Source organism: Rattus norvegicus, chromosome Y, assembly GCF_021556685.1.
Source record: "Rattus norvegicus strain SHRSP/BbbUtx chromosome Y, alternate assembly SHRSP_T2T, whole genome shotgun sequence".
Lineage (NCBI taxonomy): Eukaryota > Metazoa > Chordata > Mammalia > Rodentia > Muridae > Rattus > Rattus norvegicus.
Genome location: NC_141555.1, coordinates 5,999,144 through 6,023,060, shown reverse-complemented (window position 1 = coordinate 6,023,060; position 23,917 = coordinate 5,999,144). Strand labels below are relative to the sequence as shown.

The 23,917-nt window shown below is 39.7% G+C and overlaps 1 long non-coding RNA gene across 2 annotated transcripts in view; it reads right to left on the bottom strand.

Moving 5' to 3' along the window:
- Positions 1–23,074, bottom strand: part of LOC120099596 (uncharacterized) — a 29,667-nt gene extending 6,593 nt beyond the window's left edge. The window contains exon 1 of one of the 2 annotated variants that reach the window (NR_190811.1): positions 22,926–23,074. This is a non-coding gene — a long non-coding RNA (uncharacterized LOC120099596). Of the gene's footprint in view, positions 1–5,201; positions 5,294–22,925 lie in introns of those variants that run through there. The other variant, NR_190812.1, reaches the window with a different exon arrangement.
- Between the last annotated feature and the right edge of the window lie 843 nt (positions 23,075–23,917).

Genomic DNA, 23,917 nt, shown 5'->3' with positions numbered 1-23,917 from the left:
GTATGTCCTTCTTGAACATCAATGGAAGAAGAAACCATTTGTTCTCCCTGGGTTTGACTCCCAGTTCAATGGAATGTAAAGGGGCAGTAAGGGGAGTAATAGAACAAGGGGACAAGACTGGTTAGGGATCTTATGGGCAGGAAATTGAGAAAGGAAATAACATTTGAAATATAAATATAGAAATATCCAATTAAAAAAAGAAATAAAATTTGCTAAAAAATAAAAAAATGAAAGAAATTATAGACAAGAACATGACCAGCTACTCATACCTATTGACTGAAAATCTAAAAAGTCACTGAGAAGAAGAGATAGTCAGAGTAATACTAGAGAAAAGACTGAGATGATGAAGACTCAACTAGAAGCACTTCTCTCTCCTAGATATCAGTGTCAAACAGAAACTGCACTATAGATATCCAAAACATGGTAGAGTTTACTGTGAGCAGGGACACAATAATTGTCCTTCCCTCCATCCTTAGGTCAGTGTCAGACACAAGCTGCGCTAAATGAATCCAAATCATGGAGGAGGTTGCTCTGAGCTGAGGACATAATACTTGTCTTTCCTTTCTTACTTAGGACCTTTTTCTTCTGTGAAAAAAGAATGAGAGCCATGAGCTCTCAGGTAAACAACTATTCCCTTCCTAAAACTTGGCTTTAGGGATAAAGAAATTAATGATATATAAACTCTGATATCCAGGAACCATAACATGCAGGGAAGTTCAGATGATTCTCAGATGTTCCCAGCTCCTTATTCCCATATGTGGAAGGCTCAGGATAAGGCTATCTCTTCAGCCAACCCACTCAATTCCTACCCATGACTCAATGAGCTTTCCCATAGACTACACATTTCTTCCTTTTGTATTATGAAGACAGAAGGCCAGCTTCCCTCTCCTCATCTCTGAACAATTCATGCTCTTTGTCCCCCCCCCCCAATGGCTGTTTACTCTGAATTAGAGACGAATTACTTAACCCTAGAGGTACTGAAGGAATGTCTGAGATTAAATTGCTGTCACAACAACACATGTGACATCATAGAAGAAGCCAGGGCTCTGCAGGACACAGGAGATTTTTTTCAGGGTCGGCCAAATGATGGTATCATTGAGAATTTCCATGGACTACCTGCTGAACTGCTTTACTAACATTGACTATATTCAAGGGTGCACTTTACAGGAGTGTCTCCTCTTACACAGTGGAAAACTTTACATGCTATATCTCTCTAAAGCTATAGAATTCTCTTCGCTTCATTATTGGTTACATGCTCTGAATGAAGAAAGATAGACAGGGGCTTGGCATGGGTAGATAATATTTAGAACCCTGGAGTGGACGAGATTCTTCTGAATAATAATTTTATTCACAGGTCCATTCCTATGGCCTATAGTTCAATTTTCTCATATATCTCTGTTTCCAAAACACTAGAATTTTCCCTATAATTCTTTAATAGAATGAATATTATATTATATTTTCTTATTTTACATTCCATGATAGGAGACTATATAATATTCCTGAATGTGTACTAAAAAATTCTGTTTTCCAATTCCATTTTCTGCAATGATTTTGGGAACAAAGGGGCCCCAACTATAGAGTAAGCAAAGCAGTGTAAATATTGTGTACGTACTTCAAATGATACACTCCCAAATCCTTATTTATCCAAAAATTACCAGACATCAAGAAAGGAAAGGACCATATGGACTATAGAATTCGGTTCTCTAGTACCATTTGATATCAGTTCTACAATATCTACCTTCCTCTGTTTCATTGCCATACTTGAGGGTTTTGAATATTTTACCATGATTCATTCTTAAGGCCAAGCATAAGATATAGGAGGCTGGACATGGAGAGGAATGATTTGAGGAGCAGTGAAGCCTCAATTTCAGTAGTTTCAAAAGAACAGGTTGGAGTCTATTTGGTGTTGCCATTTGTGGATTCTACAGTCTTGACCTAGATACGCAGAAACCATGTTAATATTCCAGCTAAACTCATAGCTGTAGGAGCCAACAAAAGTACATATATATATATATCAGCCACCAAAACTAGACAAGATTGATGAAGGTAAGAAATGCATTGTGCCAGGAATCAGATATAGATATTTCCTGAGAGACACAGCTAGATTATGCCAAATACAGAAGTGAATGCGAGTGGCAAACCAGCGAACTGAAAATGGACTTCTTGTTTGTAGATGTTCAGAAAAGATTACAAGAGCTGAAGGGGCTTTGAAACCATAAGAACAACAATGCCAATGAACCAGAGCTTTCTGAAACTAGACCAATATTCAAGGAATGTACATGGACAGAGCTATGGCTCCAACTGCATATGTGGAAAAGGATGGACTTGGTGGGAACCAAAGGAAGGAGAAGAACTTGGTCCTCCCTTGCTTTGACACCAAGTTCAAGGTAATGTCAAGGGGTAGTAAAGAGGATTATAAAAAAGGGGAGGGGGGACAGTTAGGGATCTTATGGGCAGGAAACTGGGAAAGGAAATAACATATAAATGTAAATATAGAAACATCCAGTTAAGAAAAGAAATAAAATTTGATAAAAAATGAAAGATATAAAAGAAAAGAAACTGCCAACTAGTCATACCTATTGACTTGGAAATCTAAAATTATAGTCAGAGTAATACTAGTGGAAAGATTGAAATGATGAAGTCTAACCTAGAGCACTTCACTCTCCCAGATAGAAGTGTCAGACAGAAACTGCAATATAGGTATCAAAAACATTGAAGAGTTTACTGTGAGCTGAGGACACAATATTTATCCATCCCATCTTCCTTAGTAACTATCTGTTTTTAACAAAAAGTATAAAGTCCATGACCTGTCAGAGATACAACTGTGCCCTTCACAACACTTGACTTTTGGAATGAAGAAATGAATGCTATAAACTCTCTGATTTCCACGAAGCAAAAGAACAGGGAAGTCCTGATGCTTCTGAGAGGCTCCCAGCTCCTGATTCCCATATGTGGAAGGCACAGATAAAGGCTATCTCTTCAGTGATATCCCTCAACACCTAACAAGAAAGCTTTCCCAAGGACCACATATTTCTTCTTTGTTTTTTTATACCAAGACAGAAGGCCAGCTCCCTTCTCCCCATTTCATATCTCTTCATCCTCTTTGTTCTCACTCCTAAATTGGCTTTGAATTAGAAGCCAATTAGTAAACACTAGAGGTACTGGAGGAAAATCTGAGGGGGCATTGCAGTCATGACAACAGAAGGAGATAGGGATCACCAGGTTATAAGAAAGATTTCAGGGAGGTCCTAATGATAATATCACTGAGAACTACCGTGGTCTACATGCTGAACACCTTTCTTTACCTTGACTAGAGAGATTCGAGGGGGCCCTTACCAGGTATGTCTCCTGTAACACAGTGGAAACCTGTACGTACTACATCACTCTAAAGTATAGACTTCTTTCTGCTTCACTAGTGGTAACATGCTCTGAATGGAGAAAGTTAGACAGGGGCTTGGCATGGGTAGAAACGATTTAGGAACATGGAGTGTAGGCGATACTTCTAGATAATATTTTTATTCCCAGGTTCATTCCTGTGACATACAGTTCAATTTTCTGGGCTTTCTCTCTTTCACAAGGGCCAGAATTTTCTCTACAGACCTTTATTTGAATGAATATTGTATTTCAATTTCTTATTGTAAATTCCTTGATAAGGGACTTTGTAAATGATCCTCAATGTGTAATCAAAAATTTTGTTTTCCAATTAAATTTTCTCCAATGTCTTTAGTCACAGATGTGGCCCAGATATAGAGTGAGTATAACAGTGTAAATACTGTGTACCTACTTCAAATGATGAATTCCCAAATCCTCATTATATTGAAAAATTACCAGACATCAGGAAAGCAAAGGACAACATCGACTATTGAATTCGGTTCTCTAGTCACATTTGATATCAGTACTACCCTATCTAGTTTCCAGTGTTCACATGGCCAGACTCGAATGTTTAGGATGTTTTACCATTATTTTTTATAGGCCAAACTTAATCTAACAGATGATGGGCGGGGAGAAGAATGGCTTGAGGACCAGTTAAATGTCTACTTCAATAGGTTCATAAAAACAGGAGAGAGTCTATTTGCATTGTCATGTGTGAATTCTACATTCGTAATGTAGTTGGGGAGAATTCCCATTTCACTTAACAACATAAGTGTAGGAGCCACCCAAATTATATATATATACATCAGTCACCAAAACTAGATAAGATTGATAAAGCTAAGAAGTGCATTTTTCCAGGAACTGGATATAGATATTTACTGAGAAACACAGATACAACATGTCAAATACAAAAGTAAATGCTAGTAGCAAACCAGTGAACTGAAAATGGAACTCTTTTAGGTACATATTGAAAAAGGATTAGAAAAGATGAAGTTGCTTTCAACCCCAAAAGAACAACAATTACAATGAATCACAGCCTTCGCATACCAGACCAATATACAAAGAACGTACATGGACTGCCCTATGGCAGAGGATGAGCTTTTTGGGCAACAATGGAAATGATGCCCTTGGTCCTCCCTAGTTTTTCTCCCAGTTCAAGGGAATGTCAATGGACAGAAAGACTGGTTAGAGAAGTAAGAAAAGGGAACAGGTAGGGATCTTAAGGGAAGAAATTGGGAAAGGAAATAATATTTAAATGTAAATATAAAAACATCGGTTATAAAAAGCAATAAAATTTGCTAAAATTATGAATAACATAAAAGAAAAGAAAGATGCCAAGTAATCAAACATATTGACTTGGAAATCTGTAGTGGTAGTCGGAGTAATACTAGTGGAAAGACTGAGATGATGAAGTCTCAACTAGAAGCACTTCTCTCTCCAAAATATTAGTGTCAGACACAAACTGCACTATAGGTATCCAAAGCATGGAGGAGTTTACTCTGAGCTTAGGATACAATAGATGTTTTTCCCTTCTTCCTTAGGACCTCTTTTTCTTGACAAAAAGAGTAACGGTCATGAGCTCTCAGGAAAACAAATATGCCCTTCACAACACTTGGCTTTTGGAATAAAGAAATGAATGATATAAACCCATTGTCTTCCAGGAACCATAAGAACAGGAAAGTCCAGATGCTTTTGAGAGGCTCCAAGCTTCTGATCCCATTTAGGGAAGGCTCAGATCAAGGCTATCTTTTTAGGGATACCACTCAACACCTACTAAAGACTCACTGAGCTTTCCCAAAAACCACATATTTATTCCTTGCTTTTTATACCAAGATAGAAGGCCAGCTTCCTTCTCTCCATTTCCAATCTCTTCATCCTCTTTGTTATCACTCCCCAATTTGCTCTGAATTAGAGACCAACTAGTATACCCTAGAGGTACTGAAGGATTTCTGAGAGGCAGTTGCAGTCTTGACAACAGTTGTGACATCACAGAAGAAGCTAGGGCTCTCCAGGATACAAGAGAGTTTTCAGGGAGGGCCTAATGGTGATGCCAGTGAGAAATGCCATGGCCTCCCTGCTGAACAGCTTTCCTTACATTGACCAGATTCGAGGGTGCCCATTCCAGGTCTGTCTCCTGTGACACAGTGGAAACCTTTATGTACTCCATCTCTCTAAAGCTAGAGACTTCTCTCTGCTTCACTAGTGGTTACATATTCTGAATGGAGAAAGTTAGTCAGGGTCTTGGCATGGGTAGAAAATATTTATGACCATAGAGTGTAGGAAGTTCTTCAAGATAATATTTTTATTCCCAGCTTCATTGCTTTGATATACAGTTCAATTTTCTAGATTTTCTATGTTTCCCAAAGTATTTTCCCTATAAACCTTTAATTGAATGAAAATTGTATTTCAATTGCTTATTGTAATTTGCTTCTTAAGGGGGTGTGTAAATATTCCTCAGGGTGTACTCAAATATTCTGTTTTCCAATACCATTTTCTCCAATGATTTTGTTCAAAAAGGGGGCCCAGATATAGTGTGAGTATAACAGTGTAAATACAGTATTCCAACGTCAAATGAGAAACTACCAAATCCTTATTTTATCGAAAACTTAACAGACATCAGGAAATCAAAGGACAAGATGGACTATTGAATTTGGTTCTCTAGTCCCATTTGACATCAATCCACTCTATCAAGGTTCCAGTGTTTACATGCCCAGAAGTGAGGGTAGGATGATTTAAAATGATTCTTTCTTAAGCTCAAACGTAAGATACTGGATGAGGGGAAGGGAGAAAAATGTCTTGAGGACTAGTTAAACATGTACTTCAATGGGTTCATTAAAACAAGAGAAAGTGTATTTGAAATTGTCATTTGCGAATTCTACATTCTTGACATAGTTGGGCAGAATGCATGTTAACTTTCTACTTAAACGTCTAGGTGTAGGAGCCACCAAAAGTTTATATGTATACATCAGCCAACAATGCTAGATAAAATTGATGAAGGAGAGAAGTGCATTCTGCCAGGAACCAGATATAAATATTTACTGAGAGACACAGATACAGCATGTCAAATACAGAAGTGAATGCTGGTAGTGAACCAGTGAACTGAAAATTTACCTCTAGTTGTTAAATTTTGAAAAAGGATTAGAAGAGCTGAGGGTGCTTTCAACCCCATAAGAACAACAATTCCAGTGAACCAGAGCTTTTGCTTACTAGACCAATATACAAAGAAAGTATGTGGTCTGACCTACCACTCCAAATGCATATGTTGCTGAGGATGGCCTTTTTGGGCAACAATGGAAATGATGCCCTCGGTCCTCCCTAGTTTGTCTCCCAATTCAAGGGAATGTCATGCAGCAGAAAGGCTGGTTAGAGAAGAAGGAAATGGAACTGGTAGGGAACTTATGATCAGGAAACTGTATTTTAAATGTATATATAGAAACATCTAGTTAAAAAGGAATTAATTTTGCTAAAATATAAAAAATGAATGATATAAAAGAAAAAAAGCTGCAAAGTCATCACAATTATTAATCATAGTAATACTAGTGGAAAGACTGAGATGATGAAGTCTCAACTAAATGCACGTCTCTCTCCCAAATAGCAGTGTCAGACACAAGCTGCACTATAGATGTCCAAACACAGTGGAGATTACCTTGAGTTAGGGATTTAATACTTGTTTTACCCTTCTTCCTTACGACCTTTTCTTCTTGACGAAAAGAGTATAGGTCATGAGCTCTCAGAAAAACAACTGTGCCCTTAACAACACTTGGATTTTGGAATAAAGAAATGAATGATATAATCCCACTGATTTCCAGAAACTATAAGAACAGTGAAGTCCAGATGTTTCTGATAGGCTCCTATCTTCTGATACCCATATGTGAAAGGGTCAGAATAAGGCTATCTCTTCAGTGATACCACTCAACACCTACCAAAGACTCACTGAGATTTCCCAAAAACCATATATTTCTTCCTTGTTTTTTATACCAAGACAGAAGGCCAGTTTCCTTCTCTCCATTTCCAATCTCTTCATCCTCTTTGTTATCACTCCCCAATTTGCTCTGAATTCGAGGTACTGAAGGATTTCTGAGAGACAGTTTCAGTCATAACAACAGTTGTGACATCACAGAAGAAGCTAGGACTCTCCAGGTTACAAGAGACTTTTCAGAGAGGGCCTAATGGTGATAAAAGTGAGAAATGCCATGGCTTACCTGCTGAACAGCTTCCCTTACATTGACTAGATTCGAGGGTGTCCTTTCCAGATCCATCTCCTTTAACACAGTGGAAACCTTTACGTACTCCATCTATCTGAAGCTAGAGACTTCTTTCTGCTTCACTAGTGGTTACATGTTCTGAATGCAGAAAGTTAGTCAGGGGCTTGTCATTTTGGTCACAAAGGGGGCCCAGCTATAGAGTGAGTATAACAGTGTAAATACTGTATACCTACTTCAAATGATAAACTCCAAAATCCTATATTAACAAAAAATTACCAGACATCAGGAAAACCAAAAGTAAGATACTGAATGATGGGCAGGAAGAAGAATGGCCTGAGGACCAGTTATATGTTTGTTCATAAAAACAGGAGGGAGTCTATTTGCATTGTCATTTCTTAATTCTACATTCTTGACACAGTTGGGAAAAATCCATGTGAACATTCCAATGGATGAAATAGGTGTAAGAGCCACCAAAACTATATTCGTACACATCTGCCAAGAAAACTAGGTAACATTGATGAAGGAAGAAGTGCATTCTGCCAGGACCTGGATTTAGATACTTCCTGAGAGACATAGATACAGCATGTGAAATACAGAAGTGAATGCAAGTCGCAAACCAGTGAACTGAAAACAGACCTCTTGTTGGTAAATTTTGAAAAAGGATTCGCAGAGCTGAATGTGCTTTCAACCCAAAAAGAACAACAATGCCAGTGAACCAGCGCTTTCTCATAATAGACCGATATACAAAGAAAGTACATGGACTAACCTATGGCTCCAAAAGCATATGTGGCAGAAGATGGCCTTTTTGGGCAACATTGGAAAGAAAAGCCCTTGTATTCCCTACTTTGTCACCCAGTTCAAGGGAATGCATTGCGGCAGAAAAGCTGGTTTGAAAAGAAGGAAATGGAACAGGTATTAACCTTATGGGCAGGAAACTGGGAAAGGAAATAATATTTTAAAAGTAAATACAGAAACATCCAGTTAAAAATCAATAAATTTTGCTAAAAAATAAAAAAGAATGATATAAAAGTAAGAAAGCTGCCAAGTAAAAAGACATATTTACGCAGAAATCTGAAGTGTAATTCAGAGTAATCCTAGTGGAAAAACTGAGATGATGAAATCTCAACAACAAGTACTTCTCTATCCCAGATATCAGTGTCAGACACAAACTGCACCATAGGTATCCAAAGAATGGAGGAGTTTACTCAGAGCAAGGGTACAATGCTTGTTTTTCCCTTCTTCCTTAGGACCTTTACTTCTTGACAAAAAGAGTAAAGTCATGACGTCTCTGGAAAATAGCTATGCCCTTCACAACACTTGGCTTTTGGTATAAAGTAATTAATGCTATAAACTCTCTTACTTCAAAGAACCATAAGAAAAGAGAAGTCCAGATAAGAACAGAGAAGTGCAGATGCTTCGGAGAGTCTGCCAGCTCCTGATTAGCTTATGTGGAAGACTCAGATCAAGTCTATGTCTTCAGCAATACCACTCAACCCCTATAAAGGACTTACTGAGCTTTCCAAAGGACAACATATTTCTTCCTTGCTTTTAATACCAAGACAGAAGACCAGCTTCTTTTTCGCTATTTCTGTTCTCTTCGTCTTCTTTCTTATCACTCTCAAATTTGCTCTGAAGTATAGACCTATGAGTAAACCCTAAAGGAACTGAAGGAATATCTCAGAGCAGTTGCAGTCACAACAACACTTGGGACATCACAGAAGAAGCTAGTGCTCTCCAGGTTACAAGAGAGTTTTCAGGGAATGCCTAATAATGATGTCACTGAAAACTGTCATGGCCTACCTGATGAATACCTTTCCTTGCATTGACCACATTCAAGTTTGCACTTTCCAGGTATGTCTCCTGTGACACAGTGGAAATCTTTATGTACTCCTTCTCTCTAAAGCTAGAGACTTCTCGCTGCTTCACTAGAGGTTCCATGTGGGGCTTGGCATGCGTGAAAAAGATTTAGGAACATGGAGTGTAGGGGATTCTTCTAGATAATATTTTTATTCCCAGGTTCATTCCTGTGACATACAGGTCAATTTTCTAGGTTTTCTCTGTTTCCCAATGTCCAGTATTTTCCCTACAGATGTATAATTCATTGAATATTGTATTTGAATTTCCTATTGTAAATTCCATGATATGGGACTTTGTAAATATTTCTCAATGTACTCAAAAATTCTGTTTCTGAATACGATTTTCTGGAATGATATGGTCACAAATGGTACCCAGCTTTAGAGTAAGTATAATAGTGTAAATTCTGTGTACCTACTACAAATGGTAATCTCCCAAATTCTTATTTTATCGAAAAATTACCAGACATCAGGAGAGCAAAGGACAGCATGGACTATTGAATTCTGTTTCTTGTCCCATTTGATATCCGTAATACACTATCTAGCTTCCAGTGTTCCAATGGCCAGAATTGGGGTTTAGGATGATTTACGATGATTCTTTCTTCAGGCCAAATGTAAGATACTGGATGATGTGCAGGGAAAAGAATTACTTGAGGAACAGTTAAACGTCTACTTCAGGGTTGGGGATTTAGCTCAGTGGAGAGCGCTTGCCTAGCAAGCGAAAGGTCCAGGGTTCGGTCCCCAGCTCTGAATAAGAGAAAAAATAAAGTCTACTTCAAAAGGTTCATAAAAACAGGGAAGTCTCTTTGAAATTTTCATTTTTGAATTCTATATTCTTGACACAGTTGTTCAGAATCTATGTTAACTTTCCAATAAACTTAATAGGTGTAAGAGCCACCAAAAGTATATATGTATACATCAGACAAAAAAAAAAACCTAGATAAGATTGATGAAGGTAGGAATTGCATTCTGCAAGGAACTGGATATCGATATTTACTGAGTGACACAGATACAGCATGTCAAATACAGAAGTGAATGCTAGTAGCACACCAGTGAACTGAAAACAGACATGTTGTTAAATTTTGAAAAAGGATTAGAAGAGCTGAAGGTGCTTTAAACCCCATAAGAACAACGATGCCAATGAACCAGAGCTTTTTATTACTAAACCAATATACAGAGAAAGTACATGGACTGACCTATGGCTGCAAATCCATATGTTGCAGAGGTTGGCCTTTTTCGGCAACATTGGAAAGAGAAGCCCTTGTCTTCCGTAGTTTGTCTCCCAGTTCAAGGGAATGTAATGCAGCAGAAAGGTTGGTTAGAGAAGAAGTAAATGGAACTGGTAGGGAACTGGGAAAGGAAAAAATATTTTAAATGTATATATAGAAACATATAGTTAAAAAGCAATAAATTTTGCTTAAATATATAAAAAATGAATGATATAAAAGAGAAGAAAGCTGGAAAATGATCACAAATATTGACTCGGAAACCTGAAGTCAGAGTAATACTAGTGGAAAGACTAAGTTATTGAATTCTCAAATAGAAGGACTTCTCTCTCCCAAATATCAGTGTCAGACACAAACTTCACTATAGGTATCCAAATCATAGAGAAGTTTACCTTGAGTTAGGGACAAAATACTTGTTTTTCCTTTCTTCATTAGTACCTTTTCTTCTTGAGAAAAAGAGTAAGGGTCATGATCTCTCAGGAAAACAACTGTGCCCTTCACAACACTTGGCTTTTGGAATAAAGAAATGAATGATATAAACTCTTTGACTTCCAGGTACCATAAGAACAGGGAAGTCCAGATGCTTCTGAGAGACTCACAGTTCCTTATTCACTTATGTAGAAGGATCAGATCAAGGCTATCTCTTCAGCAATACCACTCAACCCCTTCCAAGGAATCACTGAGCTTTCCAAAAGGACTACATATTTCTTTCTTGTTTTTTTATTCCAAGATAGAAGACCCGCATCCTTCACCCCATTTCCAATCTCTTCATCCTCTTTATTATCACTCCACAATTTTTCTGAATTATAGGGCAAATAGTAAACACTTTCCAGGTATGTCTCCTGTAACACAGTGGAAATCTTTATGTACTCCATCTCTCTAAAGCTAGAGACGTCTCTCTGCTTCACTAGTGGTTTCATGTTCTGAATGGAGAAAGTTGTTCAGGGGCTTGTCATGGGTAGAAAAGATATAGGAACAGGGAGTTTAGGAGATTCTTCTAGAGAATATTTTTATTCTGTATGTCACAGGTTTTTTCTGTGACATACAATTCAATTTTCTAGGTTTTCTCTGTTTCCCATAGTATTTTCCCTACAGACCTTTAATTGAATGAATATTGGATTTCCATTTCTTATTGTAAATTCCTTGAAAAGCGACTGTAGGCAGCTGCGATGGGCCAGGCCTCAAAGTTGGCGCTGGTTTCTGCCTTCCACCCTCCCAACGGTGAGCTCTCCTTGTAGTAAACTAGTCCTTATTTGGCTATGCCTGCCTGGCCTGCTAGCTTCAGCATAGTGACAGCCTATCTGCATGACCCAAGTGGCTTGATAAGATTGGCCAGCGCTAGCTATTTAAGTGTGGTGCGAGGGTTCCCTGGGGTCAGAAGATTGTATCAAATTTCCTGAGTAAAACTGCTTGAAGAAGATCTTCACTATTCGTGTCTTCCTTGCTGATCGAGGTTACGCGCGGCAAGTGGTGTCCCCTACAGGGACCTCCTGAAATCAAAACTTCTTGCAGTCAGGAAAGAGCTGGAAAGTTCCCAAGTTAATGTGGGACCATAAGGTCTGTGGGAAATAAGTGGGTATAAATCCTCAGGGTAGTTAACAAGAAAGTTCTTGGTAGCAGCGAACCAAAATTAGGAAGACGCTTGGTGAATTTAGCCGTAGGAGCGTAGAAAGTTTTTGTCATTGGGATCTCACAGTCTCATCCAATGTTTCTGGCTCTTCAAGAGCTATTTGAGCATAAGAAACTAAAAATAAAAAGGAGCACCATAGAGAGATTTTTGGGTGAATGCAAAGTCATTGCCCCCTGGTTCACAGTCTCTGGTCATCTTACTGGGGCAAGTTGGGAAAAAATAGTGAAAGACCTTGATTTTGCCTGGGAATAGGGGACTCTAAGACCTGGGGTCCATCCAGTGTGGTGCTTAGTGCGTAGTTGCCTTGAGGATCAAAAATGTTGTCAGGCAACTATAGAGAAGGGGCAAGCTGCCCTAGAAATGCTTCAAGAGGAGAGGTCAGAAAAGCAGGGAAGCACAAAGGAGACAGACTCAGAAAAGACAGATACAGAGGAAGAAACAGACAAAACAGAGTCAGAAGAAGAATTTCAAGAGTTGATAGATCAAATGCAGAAACAGTCTCTAAGGAATAGACAGAAGAAAATGGCGGAGCAACTTCCTGGGCAATTCTGCTCAGCTCCTCCTCCCTGCAAAGTTATAGAGGGAGGAAGTAGAGTTTCAGGCAGTACATTCTGCCCAGAAGTGTGGAAGGCAGTCCATACAGAACTGCATCTGGCCTATCCTGTTTATGTGGATGCTAATCAACAAAGGTATCATGAGCCTTTAGACTTAAAGGTGACAAGTCCCTGATGGAATCAGTCAGGACATATGCCATTATGGCCTCATTTACCATAGCTCAGGTTGAGGTCTTACACAGATTTTGCATGACTCCTAGTGATTGGACTAGACTTGCTTGGGCCTGTCTTAGTCTGGGACAGTATTTGGACTGTAGAGCTTTTCTTATTGAGTTTGCCAATGAACAGGCTGACGGTAAGTTGGCAGTGGGGGGCGGCCAGGCTCCCTGGGATAGAGATATGCTGCTGGGTCAGGGACGCTTTGCCAATGCTAAGACAGGGTATCCAGGACAGGTTTATGAGCAGATTAATGAAGTTGCAACAAAGGCATGGAAATCCTTACCTAATAAGGGAGAAGTGAGTGGACACCTCATCAAGATCCTTCAAGGGGCTATGGAGCCATTCTCTCACTTTGTAGCCCGATTAGTAGAAGCAGCTGGTAGAGTCTTTGGCGACCCCAGTACGGCTATGCCCTTGATTAAACAGTTGGCCTATGAACAGTGCACAAAGGAATACCGAGGAGCTATCGCTCCTTACAAGAATAAGGGACTTGAAACTTGGATGAAGGTCTGTAGAGAAATAGGGGGACCTTTGACTAAGGCTGGACTTGCGGGTGCTGTTATGCAGATGACCCATAGGAAAGGAGGAAGCTCAGGAGTGTGTGCTAAGTGTGGTCAACAGAGGCACCTAAAAAGGCAATGTCCAGAAAGGAGAAGTCTATTCAGTATAGGAAGTGGTCAATGCCCAAGGCAACAAGGGCTGTGTCCCAAGTGCAAAAAGGAGAACCATTGCACTAATGAATGCTGCTCGGTAAGACATCCACGGGCAGCCTCTTAGCTCGGGTTGTGGTGGAGCATGTCCAAAAAAGGGACAGTGGGGCCCACGAACCAAGGGCCCACAAATATATGGGCCAGTCTTGAATCAGGATGTAGAACAGAGTCACGAGAGATGGCCGTCTCTTTGCCATCCGAGGGGACAAGGAGAGCCACAAAGGACTATGCAGGACTGGACCTTTGCTCCACCGCCAGACTCGTACTAACTACTTGGATGGGGGTCCAGTTGATAGAAACTGATTTTAAAGGACCCCTTGAATCTGGCAGAGTAGGGTTACTTATAGGGAGACAATCTTCAGATTTAAAAGGACTACATGTCCATCCAGGAGTTACTGACCCAGATTATACTGGGGTAGTCCAGTTCATGGTAGAATCACCGAAAGGGATTACTGCCATTTCCCCTGGGGAGAGAATAGCCCAACTATTACTTTTGCTTAGCCTTCATGAAAGAGTTGTAGCCCAGTCTAGAGGGAGGGGAGAGAATGGTTTCAGTTCCACAAGATCCGACCTTACATTTTTAGCCTTGGGTTTAAACCAACGCCCACTAATGGAGCTAAGGGTAGATGGTAAAAGGATCCTAGGACTGTAGGATACAGGGGCCGATAGAAGTATAATAGCTAAGAAAGATTGGCCCTCTGGATGGCCAGTACAGGCCTCATCTCAAACATTACAAGGTCTCGGTAATGAAAGACCTTCTGAGTGCAAGACAATTGAGTTGGAGAGATCAGGAACGGCATTCAGGAGTTACGCAACCCTATGTTTTGGATTTGCCCATTTCCCTTTGGGGGAGAGATTTGATGAAAGATATGGGTTTCAAAATGACCATTGAGTATTCTGAAACTTCACTAAAGATTATGAAACATATGGGCTATTTTCCCAGCAAAGGAATAGGGAAATACCTGCAGGTTAGGACAAGCCCTATAACTGCCCAACAGAAAGAAAGAAATCAGAACCTGGGTTTTTCCTAGGGGACGCTGAAGTTGGGTTCCCATTACCTGGAAAACAGAGGAGCCAGTTTGGGTTTTTCAGTGGCTGCCTTCTTCTGAGAAGCTTGCCGCAGCTAAAGGTGACTACGAAGCATATAAAACCATCAGTATCTCCTTGGAATACCCCAATATATGTGATTATAAAAAAGTCAGGGAAATGGAGACTGTTGCATGATTAACAAGTTATTAATCAACAGATGCAAATCATGGGCCCAGTGCAATGTGGGCTTCCTCTTTTATGCAACCTACCAGCCTGTTGGCCTGTTGTAGTGATTAATATAAAAGATTGCTTTTTCTCCATACCTCTTTGCCCAAGGGATAGTGAAAGATTTGCTTTTCTTGTTCCATCATGCAATCCTGAAGACCTGATCAACGAATGGGTAGTTTTACCACAGGGTGTGGCCAATAGCCCTTCTATGTGCCAAATTTTTGTGGGCAATGCCATTGCCCCAATAAGACAGAAGATTCCTGCGCCCAATTTTATGGATGATATCCTCTTAACTGCAAAGAATGAAGATATTTTAGATTCATCATACGGAAATTTAGTTAAATTACTAGAAGGTAGGGGATTGATTATTGCCCTGGAAAAGGTACAAGAGGGTAATCTTGTAAATTATTTAAAAGCAAAAGTAAGTCCTTATACTATTGTCCCCCAGAAGGTTGAATTGAGGAAAGAAAATCTTAAGACTCTTAATGATATTAATTGTGTCAGATGTTTTTTAAAATTACCAAATTATGAACTAAAACCATTGTATAATACTTAAGTTGGGGATTTGGCCTTGGATTCTCCTAGACAATTGACTAATGAAGCAAGGGAAGCTTTAAAGAAGGTTGTAAAAGGATTACAAGGCATAATTTTACATCGATGGAAGGAGGGTGCAGACATTGTGCTATGCATTCTAGCCACCTACATGCAGCCTACAGGATTGTTGTGGCAAGATGGCCCTCTGCTTTGAGTTTATCTCAAGGCATCTCCAGCTAGATCAGTAGAGTATTATCCTACAGCAGTTACACGATTAGCCCTGAATGGAATCCAACAGTGCGTACAATTTTTTGTGTTTCCCCAACCTCGATCATAGTGCCCTACACAGGTCAGCAGATGAAGATCTTGTGTTGCACTGTGGATGATTGGGCTATATATAATATGCTGTGGATTCCATGGAGAGATAGATAATCATTATCCAAAACACTCTTTTCTATCCTTTTTTTAAAGAACATCCCATGATCATTCTAAGGTTACCTTGAGCGTTCCTATACAGGGGGTGCCAAACATTTTTACAGATGGATCTAAAAATGGCTGTGGAGCTTATGTGATTAACCATCAAGAGCCCATTTTGTGTCAATATAAACCTGACTCTCCACAAATAATTGAACTCAAAATTGTTCCTTTGCCTTTAATTTGCTCCCTGATTCATCATATTTGTTAATGCAGTTACGATATTAGAAGGGGCTGGCCCTATTAAAATTAGCAGCACGGTATGCCAGCTGCTAAGCAAACTTCAGGAATTGATATGAAAAAGAGGTCACAAGTTTTTTGTCCAACATAATGGAGCTCTAATGAGCTCATAAAAGTTTCCCTGTTCCTCTCAGTGAGTGAAATGATCATGTGGATAGATGTACCCAAATTAGGTTCATCTTCTTAAGCTCATCATTGGATCATGCCCAACAGTTTATAAACAATTTCATGTGCCTACTAAGACCCTACAGCAGAAGGTTCATCTGTCTTGAGCAGATGCTCGACATATAGTTTTAGGATGTCAACAGTGTATCACTTTTCACCATCCCCCTAGTGTAGAGGTTAATCCTAGAGGCCCCTTGCCCCTAAAGATTTGGCAAATGGATGTAACTCACATATCTGGATTTGGGACTCTAAAATACATTTTTGTTTCTGTGGTTACTTATCCAGGTGTCATTCATGCAACCCCTATGAGTGGAGAAAAGGGACACATTGTTATTGGACACTGCCTGGGCTGCTTGGGGAAAGCCTCAACACTTAAAAACTGATAATGGCCCAGCTTAAATTGCCAAAACTTTCAAATCCTTTTATAAACAGATGGATGTACAGTTGAGCCATGGCCTGCCTTATAATCCTCAACGTCAAGGAATTGTTGAGCAAGCACATCGTACCTTGAAGGAATGCATAATTAAATAAAAAGGGGGAATAGGCCATGGTAGAACCCCCAAGGAACAGATATCCTTAGCCCTTTTTACTCTTAATTTTTTTAATTTTGGATGTTGATGGCCTTTCTGCTGCTGACCGACATCAGTGTCAGGCGGGCACGTTGAAAGTTTATGAGAAATGGGAAGACATGATCACTGGCTTATGGCATGGGCCAGGTCCCGTGTTGGCATTGGCAAGAGGGTCTGGTTGTGTGTTTCCTCAGGACTGCGAGTAACCGTAGTGTGTCCCTGAAAGATTGACCAGGAGGTGCAACAAGAATGAAGATCCTGCTGTTGCTGACACTTCTTGGTGTGACCCAAACGCTGGTCCAAATAGAACCCCTGTGAGGGATACTATTGGTGTTCCTGAGACTCATGCCCATATGTCTTGACTTTTAAGCCCACTCCTCTAATTTGTCTAAAAAGTTGTCAAGTTATCTTCTAGGCAATTGGACAGGAGATTTCTTAGTGGATCAGCTACGTGTAGCCATCGTGACCGTGAACTCCACACGTGCAGATGCTATACTGGCTACAGGGTTGTAATCTTGGATTGAGGCTGTTATAAATCATCTGAGGGAGAGGGCAGGTATGGGAACCCTAGCTGGACTCTTGCTGCTGGTCTCCCTAGTGCACCTCTGTAGAATGAGGTTTGTTCAGAGGCTGCACACGGTGATGGCAGTACATTTATTTGCAGTCATTGAAGCAGGGCAGTCCCCTCAAGCTTGGCTTATGGTCATTCAGAAGACCTTGTTGTTCCTCAGGCCTGAGTATGTGTGAGTGACCCTGCCCAGTGATGGGCAACCTCCCTTCTACCTAAGGCATGGAACCTTTTTGGAGACCAGGTGTCCTAAGACTGGTTTAATGAACAGATGATCCAAAGACAGGGGGTTGGTCTCTTTGCCTGCTTGATTAATTACACAAAAAGGGGGAACTATAGCAGCTGCGATGTGGCACGCCTCAAAGATGGTGCTGATTTCCGCCTTCCACCATCCCAAAGGTTCGTGCTTCTTTTAGTAAGCAAGTCCTTATTGGGCTATGCCTGCCTGGCCTGCTAGCTTCCCCATAGTGACAGCCTATCTGCATGACCCACGTAGGTTGCTGGGATTGGCCAGAACTAGCTATTTAAGTGTGCCTCAGGGGTTCCCCGGGGTCAGAAGATTGTATCAAGGTTCCTGAGTAAAACTGCTTGAAGAAGATCTTCGTTGGTCCTGTCTTCCTTGCTGGTAGAGAGTGGGCATGTGAAGGGACTTTGTAAATATTCCTCTATGTGTACTCAAAAATTTTGTTTCCCAATTCCATTCTCTGCAATGATTTTGATCAAAAGGGGCCCAGCTATAAAGTGAGTATAACAGTGTAAATACTGTTTACCTACTTCATATGATAAACTCTCAAATCCTTATTTTATCTAAGAATTACCTGACATCAGGAAAGCAAAGGACAACATGGACTATTGAATTCGGTTTCTTGTCCCATTTGAGCACTTGTTGGTAAAATTTGGTAAAGGTTAGAGGAGCTGAGGGTGTTTTCAAACCCATACGAAAAACAATGCCAATGAACCAGAGGTTTCTCGAACTAGACCAACATACAAAAAAAGTACATGGACTGACCTATGGAAAGAGAGGCCTTGTCCTCCACAGTTTGTCTCCCAGTTCAAGGGAATGTCATGAGGCAGAAGGGCTGGTTAGAGAAGGAGGAAATGGAACAAGTAGGGATCTTATGGGCAGGAAACTGGGAAAGGTAATATTTTAAACGTATATATAGAAACATCTAGTTAAAAAAAATATTGACTCAGAAATCCAAAGTGGTATTCAGGGTAATACTAGTGGAAAGACTGAGATGATGAGGTCTCAACTAGAAGCACTTCTCTCTCCCAGATATCAGTGTCAGACACAAAGTGAACTATAGGTTTCCAAAGCATTGAGGAGTTTAACTTGATTTAGGGACACAATACTTGATTTTCCTGTGAAATAGACGCCAATTAGAAAACATTACAGTTACTGAAGGATATCTGAGAGGAAGTTGCAGTCACGACCAAAAGAAGGTACGGCTCTCCAGGTTACAAGAGAGTTTTCAGGGAGGGCCTAATGGTGATGTCACTGAGAACTGCCATGGCCTACATCCTGAACAGCTTTCCTCACATTGACAAGATTCGAGGGTGCCATTTCCAGGTCTGTCTCCTTTGACACAGCAGAAATTCTTATGCACAATATCTCTCTAAAGCTAGAGACTACTTCTGTCTGCTTCAATAGTGTTTACATGCTCTGAATGGAGAAAGTTAGTCAGGGTCTTGGCATGGGTAGAAAAGATTTAGGAACTTGGAGTGTAGGAGATTCTTCTAGATAATATTTTTATTCCCAGGTTCATTCCTGAGACACAGTTCAATATTCTAGGTTTTCTCTGTTTCCCAAAGTCTAGTCTTTTCCCTACAGACGTTTAATTGAATGAATATTGTATTTCAATTTCTTATTGAAAACTCAGTACTACACTATCTAGCTTCCAGTGTTGCCAAGGCCAGATATGAGGGTTTAGGATGTTTTACCATGATTCTTTCTTAAAGCCAAAAGTAAGATACCAGATGATGTGCAGGGAGAAGAATGGCTGAGGACCAAATAAGGTCTACTTCAATAGATGTATAAAAAGAGGAGGGAGTCTTTTAGAAATTGTCATTTGTGAATTCTACATTGTTGAAATTGTTGGGCAGAATCCATGTTAACATTCCTCTTAACTACATAGTTGTAGGATCCACCAAAAGTATATATGTATACATCAGCCAATAAAACTTGATAACTGTGAAATTAAGAAGTGCATCCTACCAGGAACTGGATAAAGATATTTCCTGAGAGACACAGATACAGCATGTCAAGTACAGAAGTGTATGCATGTAGCAAACTAGTGAACTGAAAACGGATCTCTTGTTGGTAAATTTTGAAAAAGGATTAGAAGAGCTAAAGGTGCTTTCAACCCCATAGGAACAACAATGCCAATGAACCACTGCTTTCTCATACTAGACCAATATACAAAGGACCTACATGGGACCTATGGCTCCAAATGGATATGTGGCAGAATTTGGCCTTTTTGGGCAACATTGGAAGGAGAAGCCCTTGTCCTCCCTAATTTGTCTCCCAGTTCAAGGGAATGTCATGCAGCAGAAAGTCTGGATTGATAAGAAAGAAATGGAATGGTTAGGAATCTTATGCGCAGGAAACTGGGAAAGGAAATAATATTTTAAATGTAAATATAGAAACATCCCGTTAAAAAATCAGTAAATTTCGCCAAAAATGAAAAAAAATATAAAGGAAAAGAAAGCTGCCAAGTAATAACACATATAGAATCGGAAATCTGAAATGGTAGTCAGAGTAATACTAGTGGAAAGTCAGAGATGATGAAGTCTCAACTAGAAGCACTTCTCTCTCCAAAATATCAGTGTCAGACACAAATATAGTGTTTGCACTATAGGTATGCAAAGCATGGAGGAGTGTACTCGGAACTAGGGACACAATACTTGTTTTTCACTTCTTCCTTAGGACCTTTTCTTCTTGACAAAAAGAGTAAAGGACATGAGTTCTCAGAAAAACAACTGTGCCATTCAAAACACTTGGCTTTTGGAAGTCAGAAATGAATGATATAAACTCTCCAGGAACCATAACAACAGGGAAGTCCAGATGCTTCTGAGGGTCTCCCAACTCCTGATTCCCTTATGTGGAAGACTCAGATCATGGCTATGTCTTCAGCGATAGCACTCAACCCCTATAAAGTACTCACTGAGATTTCCATAGGACCACATATTTATTCCTTCTACTTTATACCAAGACAGAGGGACAGCTTCTTTCTTCCTATTTCTTATCTCTTCATCATCTTTGTTATCACTCACCAATTTGCTCTGAATTAGAGGACAATTAGTAAAACCTAGAGGTACTGAAGGAATATCTGAGAGGCATTTGCAGTCACGATAATAGTTGTGACATCACAGAAGAAGCTAGGACTCTCCAGGTTAGGAGAGTATTTTCAGGGATGGCCTAAAGATGATATCACTGAGAACGGCCATGGACGACCTGCTGAACACCTTTACTTATATTGACCAGATTCGAGTTTGCACTTTCCAGGTATGTTTCCTGTAACACAGTGGAAATCTTTATGTACTCCACCTCTCTAAAGCTAGAAACTTCTCTCTGCTTCACTAGTGGTTACATGCTCTGAATGCAGAAATTTATTAAGGGACTTGGCATGGGTAAAAAGATTTAGGACCATAGAGAGTAGGAGATTCTTCTAGATAATATTTTATTCTATATATCACAGGTTCATTCTTGTGACCTGCAGTTCAATTTTCTAGGGTTTCTCCATTTCCCAAAGGTCAGTATTTTCCCTACAGACCTTGAGAAGACTGAATATTGTATTTCAATATCTTATTGTAAATTCCTTGATAAGGGACTTTGCAAATATTCCTCAATGTGTACTCAAAAATTTTGTTTTCCAATTCCATTTTCTGCAATGATTTTGGTCACAAGTGAGTCTAGCTATAGAGTGAGTATAAAAGTGTAAATACTGTGTACCTACTTCAAATGATAAACTCCCAAATCCTTATTTTCTCAAAAAATTATCAGACATCAGGAAAGCAAAGGACAACATGGACTATTGAATTCAGTTTCTTGTTCCATTTGATATCAGTACAACTCTATGTAGCTTCCATTATTCCTATGGCCAGACTTGAGGGTTTAGGATGTTTTACCATGATTCTTTCTTCAGGCCAAACCTAAGATACTGGATGATGGGCAGGGAGAAACATGGCTTGAGGAGCAGTTAAATGTCTACTGCAGTAGGTTCATAAAAACAGCATGAAGTCTATTTGAAATTGTCATTTGTGAATCTACATTCTTGACATAGTTGGGCAGAATCCATGTTAACATTCCACTTAACCACATAGGTGTAGGAGCCACCAAAATCATATGTATACATCAGCCAACCAAACTAGATAAGATTGATGAAGGTAAGAAATGTGTTCTGCCAGGAACCTGAAAAAGATATTTCCTGAGAGACAAAGATACAGCATGTCAAATACAGAAGCGAATGCTAGTAGCAAACCAGGGAACTGAAAATGGAACTGTTCTTGGTAAATTTTGAAATAGGATTAGAAGGGCTGAAGGTACTTTCAACCCCTTAAGAACAACAATGAAAATGAACCAGAGCTTTCTCGTATTATACCAATATACAAAGAAAGTAAATGGACTGAGCTATGGCTCTAAATGCATATGTGGCAGACTATAGTCTTTTTGGGCAACATTGGAAAGAGAAACCCTTGTCCTCCCTTGTACATCTTTCAGTTCAAGGGAATGTCATGTGGGAGAAAGCCTGGTTAGAGAAGAAGGAAATGGGAATGGGTAAGGATCTTATGGGCAGGAAACTGGGAAAGGAAATAACACTTCAAAATATAGAAACATCCAGTTAAGAAAAGCAATAAAATTTGCTGAAAAAAATGAAGGTTATAAAAGAAAGAGAAAGCTGCCAAGTAATCACACATTTTGACTCGTAAATATGAAGTGATAGAGTAATACTAGTGGAAAGACTGAGATGATGAAGTCTCAACTAGAAACTCTTCTCTCCCAGATATCAGTGTCAGACTCAAACTCCACTATAGTTATCCAAAGTATGGAGACATTTACACTGAGGTGAGGAGACAATACTTCTCTTTCCTTTATTTCTTTGAAACTTTTTCTTCAGGGCAAAAAGAGTAAAAGCCATGAGCTCTGAGGAGAACAAATGTGCCCTTCCCATCAACTGGCTTGTGGAATGTAGAAACTGATTATATAAACTCTCTGACTTCCAGAAACCATATCAAGCAGGGGAATCCATATGATTATGAGAGGACCTCAGCTCCTGATTCCCAAGTGTGGAAGGCTCAGATCAAGGCTATTTATTTAACAAACCCACTCAACCCCTACCCAAGACTCACCTAGCTTTCCCATGAACCATTTATTTCTTCCTTTTTTATACAAAGACAGAAGTCCAGCTGCCTCCCTTTATCTCCCTCCGAAATGACTGTTTAACCAGAATAAGAGGTCAATGAGTTAACCCTAAAGGTCCTCAAAGAATATCCAAGAGGCAGTTGCTGTCACCATGACACTTGTGACATCACAGAAAAGCTAGTGCTCTCCAGGATACAAGAGAATTTTCAGGGAGGTCCTAATAAAGATTTCACTGAGAATTGCCATGTTCTAACTGTTGAACAGCTTTCCTTACATTGTCCAGATTTGAGGGTGCCTTTTCCAAGAGTGTCTCCTCTGACACACTGGAAACCTGTAAATACTATATATCTCTAAAGCTAGAGACATCTCTTTGCTTCATTAGTACTTAAATGTTCAGAATAGAGAAGGATGGTCAGGGGCTTGGCATGGGTAAAAAAGAGCTAGGAACATGGGGTGGAGGAGATTCTTCTGGATAAAACTTCCACTCCCAGGTCCATTCCTGTGACATACAGTTCAAGTTCCTAGGTTTTCTCCGTTTCCCAAAGTCCAATATTTTCCCTGCAAACGTTTAGTTGAATGATTATTGTATTACATTTTCTTAGTGTACATTCTTTGAAAGGGGACTTTATATATATTCCTGAATTTGTACTCAAAAAATTTGTTTTCAATTTTATTTTTTATAATGATATTGGCAACAAAGTGGGCCAACTAAAGCGTGAATATACCTGTATAAATATTGTATATCTACTTCAAATGATAATCTCCCAAATCATTATTTTCTACAAAAATTACCAGCCATCAGTAAAGCAAAAGACAACATGGACCCTAGAATGCCGTTCTGAATTTTTTTTGGGCTTGAAAAATTTTGCCTAGAAAGTTTTGTGTGTGTATTTGTGTTTTTACCCCTCCACTGGTGGTCCTTTCGGGCTACAGGAGTTGGCCTCATAATGTCCCTTATGACCAATGTAAGTCACAGCTT